Here is a 24,833-nt window from a genome sequence, read left to right on the forward strand (position 1 = left end):
AGAGGTTTTTTTTCACGTTTAAGTGTTACCTGTAAATGCAGGTTTCTGGCTGGTAGCGGGAGCCGCTTGCGTCATTGACAGGGAGCGGAGGATCAGGCTTCAGCCTTCCAGGACACACTTTGCTATTCTCAATCCAGCATTCAAGCGCAGGATGCATACAAGAAATCATCACAGTTTTTGTTAAAAAGTTCTGTTCCTAGTCTTCTTTTATTTCGTTGTCCCTGATGACTGTAGGTTCTTTCCCAGCCAGCTATAAGTGACCAGGAAAGTTTCCCGCTGTCCGGTCTTCCAGTTGGCTGGGTTTGATTCTCATAATGCATTCACGTAAATTTCATGAGTAGCATTTGCTGAAATAGCATGCTGAAAATGATTGCTGTTATTATTAATCAAAACGATAAAGCATGGGATTACTTTCAGACATTTTTTTTTAGTCTGCTACTTTGAGCAAGTCGGGGATACTCAGATGCAAGTGACCATTAGTGTGGTATAGCGCTAAGGAGCAGGGCTTGTAACCAAAAGGTCAATGGTTCCATTCCCTGCTGGGGCACTGCTACTGTACCCGTGGGCAAGACACCTAACCCATACTTGCCTCAGCAAATATCCAGTGGTTTAAATGGAAAAAAAAAATGTAATTCACTCTGCTAAATGACAATAATGTAATATCTCTGTGAAAGGTTAAAGAGTTGTTTATCCAAGGGTTTCCTTTGCAAGAAAAAAAGCTGCATTTCATTTCAGGGTTTCAGATCCCTTTTATAAAAAAATGCCACTAATTCATCTTCATCTGCCATTGGTGTGCTAGTTGCTTACAGGGAAGTAGGTCTAACTATCTTTTAAGCAGAAATTCCCAATCACAAAGACTTAGAAAAAGTACTTTTTTCTCCGATTCACATATTTGATAAACAAACAGCATTTCACTGTGCAGTTGGCTAGTGGGAGAAGTGAAAAGCGCACATTATTCTGTCATATCCTGTGGAACTGATGATTATGCTGTGACTTTGATTGTGCTGTCAGTTTGAAAGAATAACGTATCGGATGAAAGCGCAATGATGAGGAGGCATGATTCCGGAGTGCTGGAGATCTTAGCTTTGTTTCATCCATCCAGCCCCCTAATAACATAATTATAACAGTTATTGCTCCACTTTAATGCACAGAAACCATGAGCACCGGGTACTCCACATTTCACCAGATGCACATTGTCACCATTAATGTAGCATAAAATAATTGGTCCAATTATGTAATTAAGAATTTAGACCAAAAGGCAGATAATATGCCTGGCACTCCAGTAACAGGGTGTTTTTAGGCACAAAGTTGTCCTTTTTTTAATGCACTCCTTTGTTCGGTTTCAGCATGCTCCTCAGTCAGGCTGACATCACTTCCTCTTGGTTAGTTTCAGTTTCTGAGGTCTCCATCAGTCAGCTGAAACTGGAAAGCCCAGCTGGAAATTGTCCAGCAGGCATGTTACTCTACTGATACATGGTGTTTTAATCTGCTGCAGTGACAGTGTTAGAGCAGTGGGAATATACAAGGGGTTTCCCTGGCATTTGGTCACCATTACTTGCGTTACCGCGTCATCACATTTCAGTAGAATTTCCACCATTGCTATAACTACACCTGAAATGATAACCGAAAACGCTGAGCATCAATGGGCCTTTGTGTGACGGGGGCGGGCGCGTAAATTTGTGTGAAGATGGCTGGGGATGTCAAAATGGTGACATCCCCAGCCTTGAAGAGGGGACTGTCAGAGAGACGTGGGTCCCTGTTCTCTCACACAGCTCGGGCCAGTGGCTGCAGTGGTGGGGGGGCAGGGTTTCAGCGCCTGCAGGGTGGGGCGTTCATGACCTGATGCTCACGCGGTGGCGTCTCATACAGTCATGCACCTCTCGCGGCCGTGGCCCTGAATTTTTACATTAATTTTGCATCAATAATTTGAAATAGAGTGACCATTTAACTTCATAACACAGCATTTTGGGGGTTTATTGACACTGTTCATGTTCTTCACTGTGGGAATTCTGTGATAATTGACTTTTAAATCTGAATACATTTGACAAATAACATTTGATAAATTTAATATTTTTTTGAGCAATTTTGCTAGACTGGAACACTGTGAAAGTGATACTGCAGCGCTGCAGTAGAATGAATGTTTGTTAGTAATATTTCAAGTAGAGTGAGAAGTAGAAGAGTGAGCAAACTACTCTTACTATTATTGCATCATCATCGTGCCCTTATCCAGCATGAATCTCTCTGCCTAAGATAACTGCACCTGACGCAATATCAGACAAAAACTATGAATGAAAATTAATTTGAATAAGTCACAATCTTCGTACACATGATACATATAATCAACATTTATGCAACTAAGTAGGGCTTAAGATAATAGTATTGAGAAATATTTACTCATTATAAAGAAAAAAAATCGTTAAACAGGGTTCTTAATATAGGAAGAGATAGGGGAAAGGAGAGGTCAGCCAAAGGGACTGAAGGAGCAGCAGAGAATGGTCAGGATGGTGCTAACCAGGATAAGTCCTACCAATGAGCTCACATCCAAGAACAAATGTGTGACTCAGAAAGGGGCAATGAGGGAGTAGCTGTACATCTGCACAGAAGTGATAGAGGAAGGAGAAAATAAGGAGAGGACCTCTCGCCGCTGTGTTGCGAAGTGGCCCTGTGAGGCTCAGACGTGGGACGGGGGCGGGCGCGTAAATTAAAAGCCTCCAGGAGAAACAGACGCTGACTCAGCTGCTGCAAGAAATGACAGCAGCATCTACTCCCTGGACGCTGTCCGATGAGATACAAGGATCCAGCGCACTGCGGAGAAAGAGGTGCATTCTGGGACACCTCTCTAGGAGGCGGGGGGGCTAGCATTTTGCATCAGCATAACAACACAAGCAATGAAAAATCACTTCCAAATTATGCAAATGACCAGGTTTTAGATATATAGATTTAGATACATATGTTCACCTAAGAATAATGCAGTAAGTATCTAAAGGTAAGCACATTTTTTCAAATCTGAGGGTAAATCCACTGGTGTTTATTTGAGGATACAAAGGATATTGTCTTTACCGTTTAATGTAATTTACATATCCTGTGATATCAGTTCTGCGACAATAAGGCTCTTGGAGATTTTGGTATTGCATGTGTCCCATACATTCTCTTTCACTGACAGATGAGTAACAGCAGTTTCATCTGAAGAGTGACTGTATGGAAAAACTTACCCACAACCCTCCTGCATAATACATTACTGAGAACCCTTCAGGTCCGTACGCTTCTCAAACCTTTGATATCTCCTACCAAGTGAATTTTTGCGCGCGCTCACATACCAACCCTCTGACACATCCGCTCAAAGCCCCAAGCACTGGCAAGGCGCATGTGTATCGAGACAACTTTAAGACTAGCTGGTACGCTCAGAGGTCACCAGGGCCAGAGGCAGATGCAATCACCTAGGCAACGACTCACACTCACGTAACGCGCGTTCACTCTGAATGTCTCCTGGGGCACGCTGGTGTTGTTTTTGTTCTGTTGAGAGATGCTGTTAGTGTACAGCTGGATGCCTCCAGCTCTGGGTTCAACTGGGTCTTTTCAATGGATCTCGTACTTCCTGCTTCTCTCATTTGTGCTTTCACGTCACTCCACCTGTACATATTTCCAGTGTCACGTCTGTGAATAAGAGCTCATTGTGATGTTTTTGGTAAGAAACGTAAATGGCTGCAGTTCAGCTGAAACGTTGTCTCAGTGCTTCACAATACAGTATGAAGCTGATCTATCTTAAACTCTGTTATATTCTTCGAGAAATTAAAGCCCCATTTTTATATAAATTTGATACAAACTTATCCCTACTGAAACGAACACATATAGGAGTAGCATGACTCTCTCGCTCTGAATATTTCACTCTGAATATGGATATGACTGTTTTTATAATGTGTCCTCAGAAATATCACGCTACAGTGTTCCTTTGGAATTTTTCATAGCTATATCAGGTACTTTGAGTTTATTGAAAAATTGCTGTCTATTTAGCTGATGAATCCTTAAACCAACCATAAAACAGCCTGCCATGATATGAGTCTGAACCTTCTGTCTGATCAAGTTGCTTCTTCTATACTGTTGAGCACAAATGTATTTCACTCTCAGCAGACATGCCTTATTGGGCCACAGCGCTGTTATTGCAAAATTCACACCAATCTCATCACCTCGAAGTAGCAAAAGCACTTCACCGACATCCAAAAGAAGCTCGCCCAGTGACATTCAGACAACAAACGCACAAGTGCAGTATTTTTCTTCTGCCACCAGGTGTCGCCATGCACAAGCTTGAAGTCATATTTCATATTTCATGCTTTCAATTAGCGTGGTAACCTCAACAACTTTGAAGGATCCTGATAACTGCCAGGGAGACATCCCGCTAAGCCTGCTCTGCTTTGATGGGACCTTCACAGTGGAGCCTGTCACAAATCTGTGAATTGCCATGCTTTATCTCGTAAGGGAGAGAGGAAGACACCATGGAGGCCCAGCAGACACTGATCACGGATATGTGGGCTTGTCCGTCGCAATAGCGCAGGTACACAATGTGCCACGTGGGGTGGCAGACTTTCTGCTCATCCAGCTGCTCATCTCTTCATTCATATGGACCTTCAGAGCAATCCAAGGTCACCCTCATAACTGTAAATGATTAGACTTCTTAACTGCCTTTGCGAAAGCCCCTTTTTCACAGCATCTCACACATTTCATCCATTAATTGCAACTAAACTCACAGCTTTGTGGTGAGTCCAGTTCCCTAACAGCTGCACTCTCCACTCCGCTTCCACTGATCGGTCTCTGTCCATCCAGCCCCTAACAACAGGCCGCGTGCCAGCTGTGATTCTCCTCCAACCCATGTCCACACTCTCGTTGCCCATAATCACAACCGGTTTGTTTTGCTCCGAATTCATGTTTATAGTTCAATCACAGGGATTTGCATAAATTAATAGTATAATGAGATACTGGACTCTCTGCTTGTCTGATCTGCCACCATTTAACTTCATTACACAACATTTTGGGGGGTTTGTTGACACTGTTCATGTTCTTCACTGTGGGAATTCTGTGATAATTGACTTTTAAATCTGAATACATTTTACAAATAACACATTTGATTAATTTGATTTTTTTTAGCAATTTTGCTAGACTGGAACACTCTGTGAAAGTGATACCGCAGTGCTGTAGTAGAATGAATGTTTGTTAGTAATATTTCAAGTAGAGTGAGAAGTAGAAGAGTGAGCAAACTACTCTTACTATTATTGCGTCGTCATCGTGCCCTTATCCAGCATGAATCTCTCTGCCTAAGACAATTACACCTAAGTAAACCATGAATGAAAATGTATTTGAATAAATCAGAATCTTTGCATGCATGTTACATATGATCAACATGTATGCAACTAAATATCACTTAAGATAATAAAACTGAGAAATATTTAAACATTATAAAGAAACAAAATTAAATAGGGTTCTTAATAGGGGAAGAGAGAGGGGAGGGGAGAGGTCAGCCAAAGGGACTGAAGGAGCAGCAGAGAATGGTCAGGATGGTGCTAACCAGAATAAGTCCTACCGATGAGCTCACATCCAAGAACAAACGTGTGACTCAGAAAGGGGTAATGAGGGAACTTCTGTACTTCTGCACAGAAGTGATAGAAGAAGCCATGGGAAATGAGGAGAGGACTGAATTAGAAGACAGAAGTGGACTGAAAACAGACCTGTGGAGTACTCCAGTAGAGAGAGGGCTATTAGCGCATAGAGATGTTCTCAAGAAACCTGCTGAATGACGTCAGCAAAGTAAGAACACAGTCAAGCACCAAGCATTAGTGGTGCCAGAGATTCCCTAACCAACGAGAGCAGAAAGGTAAATTATCCACAACCACCATCCATAAAGGAGAATTATAATCAGAAGAATAAGAATAATCAATATCACAACAAGCAGTCGGAAGATGAAAAACAATTTCGGAATAAAGAAAAAAAGGGCAGCTTCGAGTAGCAATGTGATATAGTGGTAAGGAGCAGTATCTGTAAAACAAAGGTTGCTAGCTCAGTTCTCCAGTGGGGAACCACTGTTGTACTTTTCAGTAAGATTTTCAGATATTTTAATACATATAAAAGATATATAAAAGTGAGACATGTAAAAATGACAAGCTTTGTAAATTGCTCTAGATAAGGGTGTCTGCTAAGGAACTGTAATGTAATGTAGCACAGAGAGAGAGAGAGACGAGACTCGCTTTAACAAAGAGGGGGACTTCAACAGTGTATCAGTTTACGGTATATATTACACTTGACCTGACAGTTTCCAAGAGACTGTGCTCATCCCTGTGTCATCCAGTTGGTTTACTGTCGCAATATTCAGTGATCAACTCCCAACAGTTCAGCATACGTATTTTGTTTTTGCTGCAGATTCTGAAACACTGGACAATGTTGATGATCAGTCATTGATGTTTTTGCTACACATATATCTTTTTGTTTGGAATATATGGAATAATGTTATACTGCTCTTTAAATAATGTGTGGTTTGACCCCTTTCCTTTCCCCTGGAATATATATCAATGAATTTATTAATTCAGTGTATACTTAAAGCTGACAGAGTAATGGGATGACTACATATAACAGACAAAAATCAGACCAGTTTTTGGAAAAAAAAAAAAAAAAGTTGTGCAGAATGTCTTGAAAATTGCCACATACATTGTTTGGGTAACCACTGAAAAAATATTACAGTTGAAAATAAAATAATTTTGAGATAGGGTTAGCTGATTTTTAGTAGAGTGTTTCTGACATTCTTTCATACTGAATCTTTTGCATGGCCCGTTACATTACATTGAGAATTACTGTACATTGAGAATATACAATATATGTAATAGCCTATATGTGCATGTTAATGTATACAATGTTTCAAAAATAAGTGTTGTCTATTGTAACCCCCATTAAAGATGAGACCGTGTACAAAATGTTCTCGATGTTATAAGATCTCCATAGATGAGCACAATCATTGGCATGGTTTTCTTTATCTTGCCAGAACTGGGATCTATAGCTGTGAACCGTGGCATAGGCCTGCTGCAGAGTACAGACGCAGTGGAGCGACATTGGGCGGGGGGGGGCTGCCGATGGAGCTGCGTCCTGTCAGTAACGAGTTCGCCTTCGCTAGAATCAACTGATTCCGCGAAGCGAGCTTGTGGTACCTTTCCAGTCCTGGACAGAAAAAAAGTTAATCATAACACACGTGTTTTTACAGCTTGGTCTGAATAACCACGACGAAGTCAAGAACATGGCTGAGAGTTTTTTTTTAATAGGTCGGATGTCTAAGCACTACACTATAGTATAAACATTTATAGTTTGTGGCTCGTAACAAACTACAATATTTGACAAGTTATGACACAGGGGTAAATATCACTCCCGTCATCGTACAGAAAATGTGTCTACACTGACATAACAAGAATGGATGGAGAGCCGCTCTGTAGCACACATGAACATAATGCAGTTCATTCCGGTACACTAAGCTGATCTAAATGTTACAGTACGAAATGCTTCTGTGACTAGTAAAAGGCCGGAAGTGGGCGGTTGGAGATAGATAGAGAGAGACAGACCGAAGAGCAAAAGAGCGAATGAGAAAACCGCGCAGCAGGGTGAGTTAGCTTTCTACCTAACTGACTGTAGGAGAGAGACGAGGTGAGGTTGTTCTTCGTCCTGTGCGCGTTTGTGGACCTTTCCTGCACTTTTATGCGAAAAGACAACGAAATTAATCGTCCTGTCGGGGTGAGTTCAGTGTTCATTTCAGCTTCTGACATGTTCTGGACACACTGTACTCGTGCTGTTTTTTTGCGTTGCGAAATAATTACTTGCTATGGCTGCGCGTTTTGTAAACAAACTAATGACCCAGGCTCTGTAGAACATTGCACTGTCCAGCATAGGGTTTGCAGGCACCACTGTTAAATATTTCGTCTTATCGCTATCTTTCTTGCTAACCGTTTATCTAGCGTAATTACCTTACAGGTCGTTTTGTCCGTAATGCCGCTAAACTGATCACAGCGTTGCAGAGTTAGATTGCAAGCTATGTCGACAGAGTCAGATAGTTTGTGCTATAGGAAATTCTTAATTGATTGGATCAACAGGCTGAGAAGCACATTTACTTGCTTACTACTAGCCTGCTCGCTATGTGGCGAGTTGAGCGAGAACGCAACTGGCGACCGAGAGATCATTCAGCTAGCTAGTCAGCCTTCTGAATTGAACATGTGGTTATTTAGTTCATTATAGTGTTTACCGTACGTTTTAATAAACATTAGTATTTGCACGGGAAACTTTATTTAAAAAACAGAGAGATAGCTAATCGTAACAAACTTTATGTCAGTAGCTGAACTGCCGACTGAAGGACGCGCTGCCGCGTACTTCGCCACACTGTTACTACGCTCCGAGGGAGACTTCATTTCACTCTAAAAGTTGGAGCTGGTGACTGTGTCGATTCAGTTATGAATTTATGGGGAATGATTACTGGATACACCTCTGCAATGATCATTCATCACCAGCCTGCTATACAGCCACGCTACATAAAGTGTGATAGGAAGTGAAAGGGATAAAGTGATCTGTCCGTACAGTTACGTATAGAACTGATAATGTCGGTGGCTGAGTGTTAGGGCGAAATGACAGTTCCCATCGTAAATGACAATTCATTGAGGCTTATTGGTAGTAAAGAGCCACTTGAGGTGGGCTCAAATTAGACGACTTTATGCAAAAGAGAACGTTTTTCTCAATGCATGCATTGAACAAAACAGTGGCAGTGACAATAATTTGCCATAATTAAATATGAACTTACACTAATCGAGGATATCTACCAGTGGGCACGGAGAGCGCTGGCGAAAATTTAATCACAATTACATTTTTTTAAACATAGCTGCACTCCCGTGTGAGGAACTCTATATTCACTGGTCACAAGGCACTTAAAGTATTAATCAAAGGGAGCTATTAATGTTGTCTCTGCTCTAATTTGAGCAAAATCCACTACGTGACGTTTCAAAAGACAACATCTGGTATCACACGTGAGTAGGCAAGAAAATAAGAACATCGCGAGAGGCTGGGGATGTCGCTGTCAATCACACGTGCGGCTGTGTGAGACGGATCGTTGAGGCTGCCAAAATGTACCGTTATTTTTTTCAGTGGAAATTGCAGGGATTTGCTTCTATGAGTGATTACACCCCTTTAGGTCCAATTCATTTTGAGTTCGATGCCCTTGCAGCGCCAAAGATCAAAGTCCTAGTTGTTTTTAAGGGGAGTCAGCTAAATATTTTGGCAACAATAGTGCATTTGCACTGAAACTGTCTGTGTTTAAAGTTGTAATGGTGGCCATATATCATTGATTAATGTCCTTTGTGTTCTTTGGCTTTGGCTTAGAGGAAGTCAGGGCTGACCTAAACGGTGTCTTTGTTTCAACATATCAGTTGCTGCCAACAGGTTACCTGTTGACATCTGAGACTTGATGTTGGTGTCTCTCAGCTCCTCAAAGCCACCGAGTGTAAGTGCACACAGGTAAATCCCAGTACACTAACAAAGGATTAATTTAATCTTTCTTTGGCATTTGGGGTCCACAGAGACTTGACCAATTTTTGAAAGTACGTCACTCCTACTGGTGTGGACTATTCATCGAATGAACATTTAAGCAGGTCATTCTCATTTTGACAAGACCTCCTCAGATTTCTTTTGGAAGTTGTCACATACATTTCCATTGCTTAATTAAACATTGAAACAGTTCACTGTGTCCTAAATTGTTTTGATATATGATTAGAAATTGATGAGTTGAAGCATAATCTTTTGACATTACTTACCCATCCCAAGCCTCCTGTAAGACACCTTAACTTGTGATATGCACTTGAAAGAAAAACAGTATTTGTGTCATACTGAAGCTTTTTTCAAGCCTTAAAAAAAAAACAGCCATTCTTTATTGATCGTGAATGGAGACCCATTCCCTCCACACAGTCTTTGCATGCAAAGTAAACCACCATTCAACTAATATAAAAGTAAAACACTATTCCTACAAAAGACACTATACCCCAACAAATTAAATTATTTCCAAGCTATGGCTGTTTGTCTAAATTGGACTCTCATTCTGTGCTGTGTAATTTTGATTGACACTTAGTAAGGGAAAGGGAAAACATTTCTAATGGAAGTTTGTGTAGCTTTCAGTGAATGTTTTTTGTTGATATTGGATCCTTGCCATAGGTTTCATTCGGATTCCGAGGTAAGGTCATTTTGGTTTGGTTAGTGAATGATATTTCAGTTTGATTCCCTGCTCTTGCCTTGAGCAATGGGCCAATCATAGGCACACCCCGGGCTGTCATTTCACACTGGCAATCTGTCACATCAAATGTACTCTCCTTGTCACATTACATCCTTCAAGCCAATCCATCAGTTTGAGGGAAATCAATGATTTCCCATTTCAAATATTTTATCTCCGTGTTCCTAGCCACTGGAAGTAGTTTTAAATGTTCTGTGGAGAACATGAGCAGCGAAAGCTGTCTTCAGTCAGTTGACTCTAGCTATGTGAGAAGATAGCCTAAACTTAAGATGAAGAACTGTCAAGTACCACTCCACTCCCTTTCCATAATGGAGGCCTAGTGTTTTGATCAATCATGATTATTTTCTCTTCTCCTCTTCTTCCTTTTTTTCAATTCAGTACTGACATTGTCAGCCTCTTTGATATACTTTAAGACATATCCAGAGGCGGGCACTTCTAGGGCCAAAACATTGATTACTTTTTGAAAATATAAATCAAAGTGCAAGAGAGTGCATTACTTTCTTTTTTTTTTGCTACTGAAGAAACTGGGGGCAGCAAGAGCACGGCCTCTCAGGGAGATGCAGCTGTGCTTGGCGAGGAAGGGCCAGAGGGGCTGTCGTTCGTGTTGCCCACCCCCCGCGCCAGGCACATCAGGGGCTCTGTGCATTTTCACTTCTGAAAAAAAATGAACTTGCGTTGTGGTTCGATTGACTTGCCCCTGTGGACGGTGCCAAAGGTGTCTCTGCCGAAGTGATTTCACACAGGTTTTCACTCATTATCTCAGTGATTGCCTGCCCAGGAGGTGTGCGGGGGGAAGTCTCAGAGCAGATGGGGCTGCCCCAGTGTCCTTGTGGTATGTGTTCAAACTTGTAAGAATGCTTCATCTTGAGTCCAACTCAATCATCTTTCACGCATCTTATTGACTCTATTACGAGGTGATCCAGAATCATTAGAGAATTTCTAATCAAGACATCAATGGGGAAAAACTTATTTACCATAGATAGTGTCAGCAATCCAATCACAAGGTTTGAAAATCCAGTATGCCTCCAAAAACTATTTACAGGTTTTGAAAGTAGAATATTCTACTTCTGCTACTACAGCATTTGCTAAAATAGTCATGTTGTCTACATTGGATGCCTGTAGGCTTCAATGAGAGTTGTCATTAATGAGAAATTCACCAACTGGCTAACTAGGTGTTGGTTCTCCTGAATTGTATTGTGGGCCTAATTGTGTTTCATGTACTTTAGGCTACCCCCCACAAACCTGGGATATAAAGAAAAATACACTAATTATGATTGTGACACCACAAACATTTGCTAATGTGAAGCTACATTTTAAGATAAACCTCTAAATGTTCATCTTCACAGAGACACAGGCCTAGGCATTTGTTTCAATGCAGAAGACTGATTTGTGGCTGCACAGTTTGAGGTGGTCTGTCTCATAGGCACTGACAATTAAGTTTTCAAGGTAGGGGAAAACAGTGCTGCCTTCAGTTGCCTTGCCTTGCCTTGCATTTGTAATCCATCAGGCACGATCCTTGTTATCTGTCAATTTCTAAGCACATGCCACGCCTGCAGCTCGTTCAGAACTCAACCCTTAATCCTGTCCGGGATCATGGAGGGTATTGCCGGTGTTTTTTTTTTTTTTCAGAGTGGAGAACTGTGCTTGGATTATTTATGTAGAAGGTCACCAACAGAGTAATCTAACAGGCATGCATCTCATATATGACTATGTACAGGATTATTTATGTGGAAGGTCACTAATGGAGTGGTCCAACATACAGCCATGTGCAACTTGCATGGCTGTTCGCCTAAATGCACTACATGTCTGCACTCCTGGTTCTAGATCTTGTTTAGTTTCCCGTTCCATTAACAGGTAACAGGATGTTTAATGGGAGATTTCTCCAGCTGTGCACATATATGCACCGCTTTGTGAACAGTTATACACCGCTGTGTGGCAGTCTGCCATGTGAGAAAACACTGCATGCCATCTTCAATAGAAATGCACTTATTGGGTGACGGTTGCTGTATATATTTGTTCTCTGCCTCATTTGTAAGTCGATTTGGATAAAAGTGTCTGCCAAATGAATAAATGTAAATGTAAACATATTTCATTCAAATGAAGTCCTGTGGCTGGATCTGTTGTTCCTTTTGGTGCCCGCATTTTAGTTCAGTGTGTGTTGTTTATAGGAAAAGATATTCTGGTTTTGCACCCTGGGTTTGGATAACCGGAGACCGTTAAGGCTACATGAACAGAAGAGAACTTGGCATATGAAATGAGATGAGCAGCAAAAGAAATGAACATTTTTGGTTGTCTGTGAGTCGTCAGTTGTCAGCTTTCAAAGTGAAAACTGGACTCAAACACATTGTTCACTGACACAGAAGTACCTTTAGTTTATGTTATATATTCACAAAAGTTAGTGCTTTGTGTATATAAGTAATGTATATGCATATAAATTCCGACGTTTATTTTTACCTAAAGTACAGGTCCTGTGGTATTCTGATTTGTTGAGCTGATACCACCCCAAATATATATGAAAATTGACTACTTTTATATTTTCTGTAAAGAGAAAACTGTGCTATACTAAATTATAACTGCATGTAAATCACACACAGCTGAGTTGTTGGCTCTGTGATAATATAGAAACACGGTGTGACAAGCGTGACCGTCATGATGAACTGTCACAGGCCAGCTTTGCTTTGGGAAATGCGTATTCCTCATTATATAGTGTGTCTGTATTTGTGTATGTGTGTGTGGGTGTGTGTGTGTAGTACCAGGTCCCACTTCATTATCATTTTTCATATTTCCATTAAGAAATGTATTATATGCATTCCACGGAATAGAAGGATTCATTATTTATGCTTTCAAATTGGCTAGCTTGGGGCTAGAACACCGAAAGATGACAGGAGAATCTCAGAGCCAACTCAGAAGCGATCATCTTGTGAAAAAACAAAACATGGCAACAAGCGGTTTTTAAGTAAATGATCTTTACAAGCTAATGTTCAAAGTAAAAATGAAAACAAACAATATTTGCTCAAGCATTCAAGAATAAATCTGTGTTACTTGTACATAATTTTTTGCATTCATTTGAATGAGTGCCAAGACTAAGACATTGAACTGCAACTTTCCACATTAGGTACCTTTCTTTGTCATTATGTTCTTTGCCTCCATGTTTGCTGAAATATAGTTGATGATAAGAATGAAACATCACAGTCAAGTTAGTCTATAGTTCTCTCTTGCTGTACTTGGATGAAAACAAAAATATGAGTGAAGTAAGATTCGTGAAGACTTTTTTCTGTCACCCTGGCAGATGATTGCACAGGAAATCAATATTAAATTTCAAGGTAAACCACAAGAATGTCACAACTTCCAAATGTTTAGATCTGTGATCTGACGTCAGTTTTTCCATCTGTTTCCTATTATTTAATATTGTGTAATTGAGCCGCATACAGAAGTCCACGCAGAGTGAGACAGCTGTGTTGCCGGTATGACCCATGCCAAGTCCATTTGGTGTTGGTGTATTTGAACAAAGCGAGAGGGTTGAATTGAATGGGCGTGAGTGTACTTTATTTCACCGCCACTTCATCACACTGAAGCTGGGTGACATAAACCGCCCTTAACAAATGCAGGCGCATGGAAACCCCTGTGTTAGATCATCATTTACCCCGATGAGTTTCACATGGGGAATACCTTTATTGGGCATTTTTCGACCGTGGTTTCCCAAACTGGATACTTAGGCCATGCTTTGCCACTGGTTGCACTATTGGGACTGCAGAAGGGGGACCTGCTGTGTCCAGAAGACCGTCATGTTGATTCTGTGATCAATGTTGCAGCCTGCGGCTTTGTAGGGAACAGTGGCATGCTGGATGGTCGTCACTAACCCCATTTTCAGCTTCTCTTGTCGGTGGAGCGAGGAAGGTGACTCACAGCTGTAGGGATGGGGTGCTCCAGTCCTAGAGTGTCACCCCTTAATATGTCCTCAGGTTCCCTTTTGCCTCTGCTGGCTGAAGAAGTGGCAGCACAAGGCCTTAAGGCAGGGCCAGTTCCAGTCCGTCCCCTTATGGCTAATTGAATTCTGTCCCTATTTTGCATATTGCAAGCACTGTGAAGCTAAGTTTAAGTAGAAAGGTACAGTGTATAGGCTAAGATGTGTATGAAATCTCTTGCGGGTACTCTGCTTTTCTATTATTAATGTCCATATCCAGCCATTGCAGCAAAATCCTAGGAAAAAAAAATTAGCCAAGAAAACAGACAGTGAAAAAAACATGGTTGTCTCATTTTCAAGAGTTCATATTGTCCTGCTCATAGTTTCGCCCATAAAATCACGTTAGAGCAAATGATTTCTATTTCTAAAAGCAGTACGCCCCTGAGTTCTTAGGAACCTCCAGCAGCCAGTGCAGGTCAGTTTGGGTCATCACTGTGACACCTATCCACAGCCCACATTTTCTCCTCACCGTTTTAGCTTCCTTGGCTGACTTGTGTTTGATCCTGTGTAATCTGAGGAATTCAGCGCTATGATCGTATATCATTTTTGAACTGATTATAAACTGTATCACCCAATCAAGTGGAGTACAAATAAATACTCCCTCTTACTTTTTTCAAAAATAAATAGCTGTAAATAAAGCGGTGATCTTAACATTGTGTGTCTCAATATGGCCCAGCAAGCTCAGGTAAAGCCAAGATAAAGCCCACACTCTCTTCTGCAGTGCACCAAAACAAACTGCTCTGCTCTGCTTTTGCCAGCTACATTGTGCATCACCCTTGACTGAAGACTATGCAGCTTAGCCTTCTTATGCTCTCTTATATGGTACTATGAAACAAGCCCACTAGAGCAGCTGATTCTTCAAGCATGTGACATGCATGACTCCAGGTGCACAGCAGATGAGGGACAGAATTTCCTGCATATTGAATGGATGCTTTGAGCTGGCTGAGAGGCTGAGGTTACCCGTGTCTGTTACGGCCATGGGCTGGGTTGTGTTCAAGTGATTATTCTGTGTGCATGCCCAAAGGAAAAAAAAACAGCAGGAATTACCAGTACGTCACAGCAAATAACAGAGAGGTATGTTTACGGGCAAGTCCCCTTGTCCAGAGTTATACAAATTACCATTCAGGACCTCAAATCCAATATCACAGGAGCGCTAGTGTTTGAGTTAGGGTTAACTGCAGAAGAAGCTGTTGGTTACGTAACCCCAACTTCTGTGTTTTCCCATGGGTTCACCTGCCACAAGCCTTTTGCTTTCTTAAGGCAAACTGGGGGGTTAAGTCCCAGGGCCCCTTAATGACTTGTTGAGTGGCAGCCCCAGCTGTATTCTGCTGTCATGTTAATGTCTTTGTCATCTAGGAAAGTCCTGCATTAAAGTTAATATAAAGGGAAGAGAAACTTCTAGCCCAATAAGAGAGGAGAGCTTTTCCTCTGTCCCTGAAGTTCTCCTGCCTCTTAAATTTTGCATTCACTCATTAGGCAGATGATCTTATCCAGAGTGGCTTACAAAGTAAGAATGCATATAGTAACATGAGTGCATATAGTTAGGTAATATGAACAACAGTACACACAGAAAACATTAAACCATATATGAACAAACATGTGTATTCCATACACACTACTACACAACAAAGGGCCATTCTGAATAGCGAGAGGAAAGTGCTTCAGTAATTAAAATTTCCAGAACATAACAAAGGTGTCAAATCAGTGCTGTACTGCTAAGCTTTGTTACAAAAAAGCCAAGTGTAAGTGCTAAGATGGATAGTTTGGGGAGCCATGAGCCGAGAAACCAAAAGCACACCCTATGAATATAAACACTGTGTATGCTTCTAAATGAGGCCTAAGGAATGATGTGGTTCAGCACTCATGACTCTTTCAGGCTCAGGAACAGACTTTAATTTGTCACGATGAGAGGCTGAGGCTGTGTACAATTCTGGCTCTTAGGGAAGCGTCTGAAAGGAAACTTACTTATGTTTGAGCGATGTACGTTTGGGGTTGTGCAGTCTCACTGCTTTCAGAGTGAAGGGTATCAACATTGCTTACCTTCATCTTGTTCTTTTTGTTAAAGATGACAGTACTTCACCCCTACACCCCAGACATCTGTTCTGGCCTTCCTTCAACATAGGCTGCTGACAGCCACTTGAAATATTCAAACTGACAGCGGCTATCTTCAGTAATAATTATTTCTAGCAAATATGCAGCTAAATCGAGAATATGAACTCTTCCCAGTTTTCGCAAAGCATGCAGGAATGTAAAGCTCCTGATGCGTTTGTTAGTAATGTTCCCCTTAGATGTGTGAAAGCCAGCTTCCCGCCCATTATCTCTGTGATGTTGCAGAGCTCTACAATGCTTGGAATACATTATTAGTCATACATCATTATTTTAGTGGTTGGTTAAAATGAATTTTGAGGTGTCATAAGAATTTTGAAACTAATGAATCATTCAGTCATTTTTTTTTAACCAGTATTTGTTTTGTAATCTTATTTTATAGTGGAGGCCTGTAATCTCTGCCTCTTTGTTCTTAACTGTGGGAAATCAGGATGACCTGGAGCTTGTCCTTGGTTTTCATTTTTCTTTTTTAATTTCTGAATTACATTGCGCCACCGTATGTTATTAGTGCCATTGCTAAGGCACGTTGTGGGTGTCTTTCCCAACCTATCTGTAGATATGAAGTGGTGAGGCTCTACAGCACTGATGACATGATTGGACCAGGGCTGTGCTGTCTTTTTAATGGTGACTGGAATTTGACCTTCCCTGTCGAAGTTTACAGTTAAAGTACCTCTGTGTTGGCTAGCTTCTGTTTTTTTTGTTTGCCTCCCTCCGGTCCTGTTGCATCATAGCCAAGTTCAGTGTCCTTTGTCGTGAAGCCCCAGCAAAAAAAAAAAAGACACTGAACCAGGGAAAAGCTCTGTTCAATATGGTGTTAACTCAAAGCAAGATGACAGGCTCCCCTCACTGCGTCCAAGCCTATTACAGGCTTAGTGCGGGAGCCAAGGCCTGGGAACCTATGGAGTCCTGACAACCATGGCAACGACAGCGGCTTCGAGGGGTTGAGCCACGCAAGGGATGAGTGCGCTAAAGAGAGAAAGCCAAGTGTGGCATCTCTTGTTTTGGCGAGTTCTGTCTGTTCTGTACTTTCCCAGGCCCTAGCGAGGGGCCCACACGCTGGAAGCGGGCTTGCTTGGCCAGTGCCTTATTGATCCGATTACGTGATCCAGGCCGAGGCCTTCCGCTCTGAAGCAGCTTGCTTGGCCTGGTGCCAGTCCCCCCCCCGCAGCTAACGAGCACATCTTTACAGGCCTGATGAGGAGAGTTTCATGGGGGAAAAAATTAAATATTAACGCTACGTTCACATTGAAATGGACAAGGTTTGATTTTCCCTGCCGTCTGGTGCTGCTGTGCAGTGGTATTAATGATTAAACATGCAAGCGTATTGGATGCCTTGCAGCGACGGCTGCTCGCCATGCAGCAGCTATGGGGGATATGCAGCGAACATTCACCCCGCACAGCAGATAGAGCCAATCACAGGTTTACCTCGGGTGTGAACTGCTTAGCCTTGACCTGGGATTGACAGGGGCAGTTGGCCATGGAGTCATGCTCTCTCCAGATTATACAGAGTCTTCTTTGGTCCCCCTCCTCATATAACTGGATGCTGTTATAGCAATGACTATAAGTGGACTCTGAACCAACTGTCAGTCAAATATTGTAAATTAATCATTCATACTTCTGTCCTAGTAAAATGGATGGATTGTTTCTGAGATGTTCACAGTGGGTAAAATTGCTTTATGAGGATAAGCACATGGAAGCTCACATGAGCAAGTGCTTTGAGAAGACCTGTTTCAGATGATAAATCCAAAGTTGCAGTCTTTCAAAATATGCAGTAATAACTGGTATTTTAAAATTACCACACCATATGGTCACTGTTATACAGGGAATTATTTCAGTCATTTTTTAGCAATAAATGTGTGTGGCAGGACACCTTAAATTAACTGTTTGAGGAACTGTGTAAGAATGATTATGAATCTGTATAAAAGAGAGGACCATTGCTAATACACAAGAACTGTCTTTGCTAATTGTAGGTACACTATATGGCCAAAAATATGTGGACACCCCTCCTAATTATTGAGTTCAGGTGTTTCAACCACACAGATTATTAACAGGTGCATAAATTCAAGACCATAGCCATGCAATCTCCATAGACAAACCTTGCAAGTAGAATGGGTCGTACTGGAGGGCTCAGTGACTTTAAACGTGGCACTGTCATAGGATGCCATCTTTGCCACAAGCCAGTTCGCAAAATTTCTGCCCTGCTAGATCTGCCCCGGTCAACTGTAAGTGCTATTATTGTCAAGTGGAAGCGTCAAGGAGCAACAACAGTTCAGCCACAAAGCGGTAGACCATGCAAACTTACACAGCGAGGCCACCGAGTGCTGAAGTGCGTTGTAAAAACCACCTATCCTCTGTTGAATCACTCACTACAGAGTTCCAAACTGTCTTTGGCTGCAACATCAGCACAAGAACTGTGCATCGGGAGCTTCATGAAGTGGGTTTCCATGGCCGAGCAGCTGCACACAAGCCCAACATCACTATGCGCAATGCTAAGCGAAAGCTGGAGTGGTGCAAAGCACGCCGCCATTGGACTCTGGAGCAGTGGAATCGCGTTCTCTGGAGTGATGAATCACACTTCACTATCTGGCAGTCTGATGGACGAATCGGGGTTTGGCGGATGCCAGGAGAGCGCTACCTACCGGAATGCACAGTGCCTACTGTAAAGTTTAGCGGAGGAGGGATAATGGTCTGGGGCTGTTTTTCAGGGTTTGGGCTAGGCCCCTTAGTTCCAGTGAAGGTTTTGGAATGGGATGTCCAATAAGCGCCATATAGGTGTGATGGTCAGGTGTCCACATACTTTTGACCATATAGTGTATCTGGGCTGAAACTGACATCAGATGAGTCTTGACAATATGACAGTATATGACCGGGATTGGGCTAAGGCTGTTGTGCAATATAGCTAATCCTGGAGCCTTATGGGAAAGGGCATGAGAGATCACGGCTGACACAGTGAAGGTGCCCAGCCTCAGCATGAACACTGTCTGCTTAGAGTTCAGGTATTAATGTCAATTAAGCAACACAAAGTGCAAATGGAAATTCATGTGAATTCCCTAATACAAGGATTACATATGCTCAGTTATCCTTTGCATAATTATTGCTACAGTGTCCTCCATATTCATTCATTCTCCTGACTGAATAAAAACAAAAAAACATACTATGCAGAAAAAATACATTACATTGGATAAATATTTCTGCTTAAAAAGGTAAAAATGTCATACTTCAATCTTAATAGTACGATACAGTAAATTCAGATTCATAAATCATTCATTTTAATGCAGAAAGCATATGGGTAACATTTATTCAAACCTTTTAAATAATATTTGAAACAAAATCACCAAAACAAATCTAAACGGACAGGTTTATTGTAAATTCAGTGGAAGCATCTGGAACTATAAAGGCATCAAAAGACTTCCTTTTCCCTGTAGTATAGCGTTGTTAGGACCATGTATGCAAAAAAAACCCTGTATACTGAAAACAGTACCATAACAAGACAGTGAAATTTTTTTGTGTGTGTATTTGTGGGGGCAACATTCATTCAGTGTTTCTGGTTGCTTTAGAACTGCAGTGAAAGCAGAGCAGAATAGTTCAGTTGGTGAAAGAATTTTTCAGGGAAATCCAGCCTATTATGGCTCTGCATGGTTGTAAAGTTTGTGTGCTGCAGTAGATTCTTGTCATTTTGTTTTCTATTAAATGCAGATGCTCATTAGATATAACCATGATTTGAGTAGTATACTGTATACTTTCCAGCTAAGTGCAAGTTTCAGATTCAAACAAATTCCGATTTATGTTCTTTATCACTGTATGCTGTTGCATCATTGAGAACTGAGGCTAATTGTGTTTTTCGTTGGATGTATCTAAATGGTTTCTTATTTGATTCCTATATGTCCCACAGGGCTATTTTGAATAGCTTTGGGAGGATTAGTCCAGATATTTAAAGATTTGGGGACTGAAACTGATTCTTGCCTTTAGAGCGTTTAGATTTTGTATGCATCTTACATCAATTCCCAAGGGCTTGTTACAGGTGAAATATTTGAAGCGTAAGAGCTGAACCTTGAAATGAGTCTTCTCAGTCTGCTGGCTCTGAATCTCTCTAAGTGACAGTAACACACTGCTCTGCGGCCACCAGTCAGAATTTGCCAACTTAAAAAATACGAACAGCCATAACTCTTATTTGATGCATCGGGGTACTGATACATACACAGAAATATTATCTGACCACCAGAATGCAATAACAGTTCTCAAGTATCTGTCTGTCTGTTAAGTCTGTATCTATTGATGAAGATGCGAAGGAGAAACATATGGAGACAAAGTACCATTTTAAAAGCCTTCCGATAGCAAACTTAGCTTTGTGGTCACTGTTAGACAGTACAGGTTGAGACAAATGTGTTTTCCTCTGCACTGTAGTATTTAGACCTGAACAACAGACATGTTCTGCACAGAACCAACAGCTCCCTGCCCCCATTTCATGCATGACCTGAACTGAAAGGCTGCCAGTTTTGCCGTGGGAGGGTCATACAGCCCCATTGGTAGTCATCTATGCAGCCACCTGTCAGTGCCTGAGGGGCACACGGTGAACGCTCTGCACAGAAAGAAAGGCAATGGAGGTGTCATGACAGTTTGTTTTCAGTTTGTTGTCGCTGTTGTTTGTTGTAATTAGTGTAATTGTTATGGTAATTGCAGTCTGGAGAGAGGTTAAGATCACTTGGGTGGAAGGAGGGCAGTTGGAGAGGTTGACATTGTGGAGGTGAGTGCGACTGTATTTATGGTTAATACTAAAACTTTTTTGTGCCAGTTTTTATTTCCATTTGGTTTTTATTTGTCACCAAATTTGTTCCCATTTAATTTCACATACATTTTGAAAAACATAGGCTACGTGATTGTTTTTTTTCCCTATGAATCAATCAGCCCATTGTCCATCATCCCAGTACAAAAACTAGTTACAGTACAAAGCAAGAGACACATCACATTTTGTAGGGATATGGAAAATGGTGCCTTTTTTCTGCTATAACCTGGTGGTGTATATATTTATGTGATGTATCACACATTTTTTGAATACTGAAAGAAAAGATTTTGCTTTGCAAAACGCGAACACGGGACCGAACGCTAGCGGCTCACTGGAAGTAGCTCATCACTGTGGCACGTTGCAATGCTAGCTTTCTAGTAATCGCTCGAAGATAAGCGTTCATTTGCTTGTCTGCGCCAGCTTCCTGGATCGCCCCTCGTGTGCTTTTCAGGAATGGTTTTGAGAGCCAGCCATGTGTGGAGGAACAATAAAACTTGAGTGCCTAGGAACATGCCAAAGCCTGCTAGACCAATGTGCAGTGTTACCGGAAGGGAAGAAGGGCCGGGTCCCACCCTTGCACTGTAAGAACAATCCGGTGAACCCATACAGGGTTTCAGAGGTGACACACTAACGCACGTTTGCTTCCCACTGCGTGAAACCTGGAGACGATGACGTCTTACATTCCATTCTGTAGCCTCCAAACCAGGGCAACCCGTTTAGCAACAAGAGCACACAAGTCAAAGTACACAGGGTATTACAAAAATTGGCTGTGCAGGTACAGATTGGGTGTCTGGCCATAACAGACAGCATTCAAAGACATGATGCAACTGTTCTATTTTATTAATTACCGTAAGCAGTCTGTATTAAGCAAGTCCCATGGCTCCAGTCAGTGACAAGACTTGGCTCCAATTTCCACAGTATGCAACATTAAAACAAGACAGCTTGCATCCGGGAATCCTTGCCGGCCTATTGGTCATGCTTAAAATATGAAGGACTGAAAGAATTAAGATTATGAGTGTGTTTTCAAAATGTTAGGTAACAAATTCGTTAACAAGTTCAAATTACGATAGAAATGGGATACAGAAAAAAATTGTCCCTGTTAAAATGACCTCGACGCTCCTCATCTCTTAGCTAAAAGCAGTTGTTCCTCAAGTATGGCTTTGACATATATAGTACCCACTGCAATAGTGCCTCACTTCGTGCATGCTGTAGGAGCACTGGGCCTGATGTGAAACCTGTGCAAAACTGAAGGCGTTTGATTGCTATTCCGGAGAGGTAGATTTGCAGGCAGATTATGTACTGTGCAGGAAGTAGTCTGCACTCCATACTTGTTGGTGGCAGTGGTACGTTGGTGAGCCAATAAAAGCACAGAGTAAGATGCAGCAGCTTGGTGACAACCCTTCCGTGGCTCCGCCACCCCTCTCTTTTGCCACTCTCATTCTGAAATTACAGTACCGGTTCTCAATAGAGTTTTTTGTTGAAAAATATTTTATTTTATGTACAGTGGGTGTTGTAGCTATATTCAATGGTTAATGTAATTAAGGTTTGGCTGTGGGCAGCTGTGACGTGACCTTGTCTGGACTTGCTTAGACACACAGCTTGGAGCTTATACAAATCCTGACTTGTTTCTTATCATTTTTGTTTTTCAACAAAATAATATGCCTTTAGTGAGCTCATATTCAGTCACAAGATATTTTGCACGTAAAATTGACTTGATTCTCAATGGTGTGATAGGAAGCGTGTATCAGTACAAAACCAGTGCCATGTCTCAGTGGCCACCAAACATTGGTTTTTAACCATTGTGACACCAAGCAGATTTCTCACACCTGGTCTCACACCTAAGTAATGCATGAAAAGATGACAGGCTGTGAATGTGGCATAGATCTGACCCTAGACTATGCCACAGCGTGTTATGCCATTTGTCAGGATTGCATAGTGCTTCAGAATCAAGGAGTCATTCAGCCAGTATACTACATTTCTGAATATGATGTGTTTTTGCTTGATTACTTTTTGCAGTGCTTTTTGGCAGGCCACCATGAATACTGGGTTTCTTTTTGGCTGAGAAGTCAATAAATGAAGTTTGACTGATTTGCATCTCTTGACAGCTACATGCTGTAAGCATATTCTAGTATCTTTAAAGTGTTTATGCTACTAAACAGCTGAGCCAAATTAGTTAAAGAAGTAAGTATAGTAATGAAGTAAGTGATGTCACATCGAGATTAGTATTCAATTACAAACACAATCAAACCTGATGAATTAAAACCAGCTGAGAGTCCATGGCAGGGAGACAGCATTGTACAGCTCGTTAACATCGATCCATAGACTTTAGCATCACTGATCCTTAGTGTGCACTTGTCAGGGAACTGCAACCCTCACACATTGGGCAATGTGGCTGAAGTTGAAATTAAAACCTGTCGTTTACCCCTCACGTTCCAGCCATAAATAAGTCCCTGAATACATCCCTCCAGGTACTCAATATGTAGAACATTCTCAGCACATGAGTCGTGTGAGCTGCTTTACACGATGATGCATGTAGTCAGAGCCAGGGACAAGGAGAAATTTTCTCCTTGTCAAGGGTCACTTATAAACTATTGATTAACCCTTTCCAGGAAATGTAACTAAAACAGGCTAGTATTGTATGGATTTAAGTGAAGTGGGTGATTTTAACAATAACTCTAATATTATTTCTAAAGAAAAAAACATCACTGAACACAGTATTTGGGGAAATGGTGTGCTCTGATGAACACTTTGTGATGATCATGTGATACCCCTGGTTACATGTGATATGTGTCATGTTCAGTAGAATATGAATGAAAATGGGATGCAGAATTACTTCAGAGAGACTTGTCTATCACTTATCTATCACCTGTCTATCGTTGTAGCCCACTTAAAACAGGCTGCAATGAGTGGAGTCAGTGGGGACACTTCCTTGGACTAGTTTGTCTCCTACCAATTTCACAGCTAATAGACTGCCACCCCCAATTTTCCCACAAACAGGAATTCAGCTGGAGAGTTTAATACTGCACTTGTGTTTCTGTTTAAATATAAAAATGCATAAGGAATGTCTGTAAACAGGCGTAACTGGCTTGTTGCAGCCAAGCGTTCATAGCAACTTTGCTTTTTGGTCCTTCAGTGTTGGCTCCTTCCTCAGCAACACTGGATTGTTCACTAACTAATAGGGAACATGATCTGGGGTTCGACTGTCATGAGACAGCTGGCTTTAACCTTTAAACTCTCATTTTATGTGGAAAACTGTACTGGCCGATCAAAAACAGTGGATTTGTTTATTTTTATTCTCTCAATCTTCAACTGCAGTTGATTGACATTTAACTGCCTAACATTTGTGCTGGGTAAACCTATTCTGATTTTATCATTTTGTCCAAAAAATCCCATGGTGAGGCTTATATTGAAATCTGGGACTGATGGAGCAAGGAGACTGGTTTTCCTGGAATGGAATGACCCACCGCACTAATGTCTGCTCGAAACACTCTTATTGGGTCGCCCCCGTCTCTTCCATCTGTAGCATTATGTAACTCTCTTCAGCTGGCAGTACCCCTCTCTGAAGCATTTAAGACTTTGATATCCTATATTAAGCTTAAAGTTGCCAGATAGAGTAAGGAGGCGGTCTCTGTTCATAATCCTGGATCATTACGATCCTATTGAGGGTTGTTCTGAACACCTTGATGTCTGAG

At 41.5% G+C, this 24,833-nt stretch overlaps 1 protein-coding gene across 2 annotated transcripts in view; it reads left to right on the top strand.

The window, feature by feature from the left end:
* The first annotated feature begins 7,568 nt into the window (after window positions 1–7,568).
* LOC118794209 (signal transducer and activator of transcription 5B-like) overlaps window positions 7,569–24,833 on the top strand; it is a 64,212-nt gene continuing 46,947 nt past the window's right edge. The window contains exon 1 of one of the 2 annotated variants that reach the window (XM_036552414.1): window positions 7,569–7,628. The gene's annotated coding sequence lies outside the window, so the exon portion shown is untranslated. Of the gene's footprint in view, window positions 7,759–24,833 lie in introns of both variants that reach the window. The other variant, XM_036552413.1, reaches the window with a different exon arrangement.

The sequence above is a fragment of the Megalops cyprinoides genome, chromosome 19 (assembly GCF_013368585.1).
Source record: "Megalops cyprinoides isolate fMegCyp1 chromosome 19, fMegCyp1.pri, whole genome shotgun sequence".
NCBI classification, from domain to species: Eukaryota; Metazoa; Chordata; class Actinopteri; order Elopiformes; family Megalopidae; genus Megalops; species Megalops cyprinoides.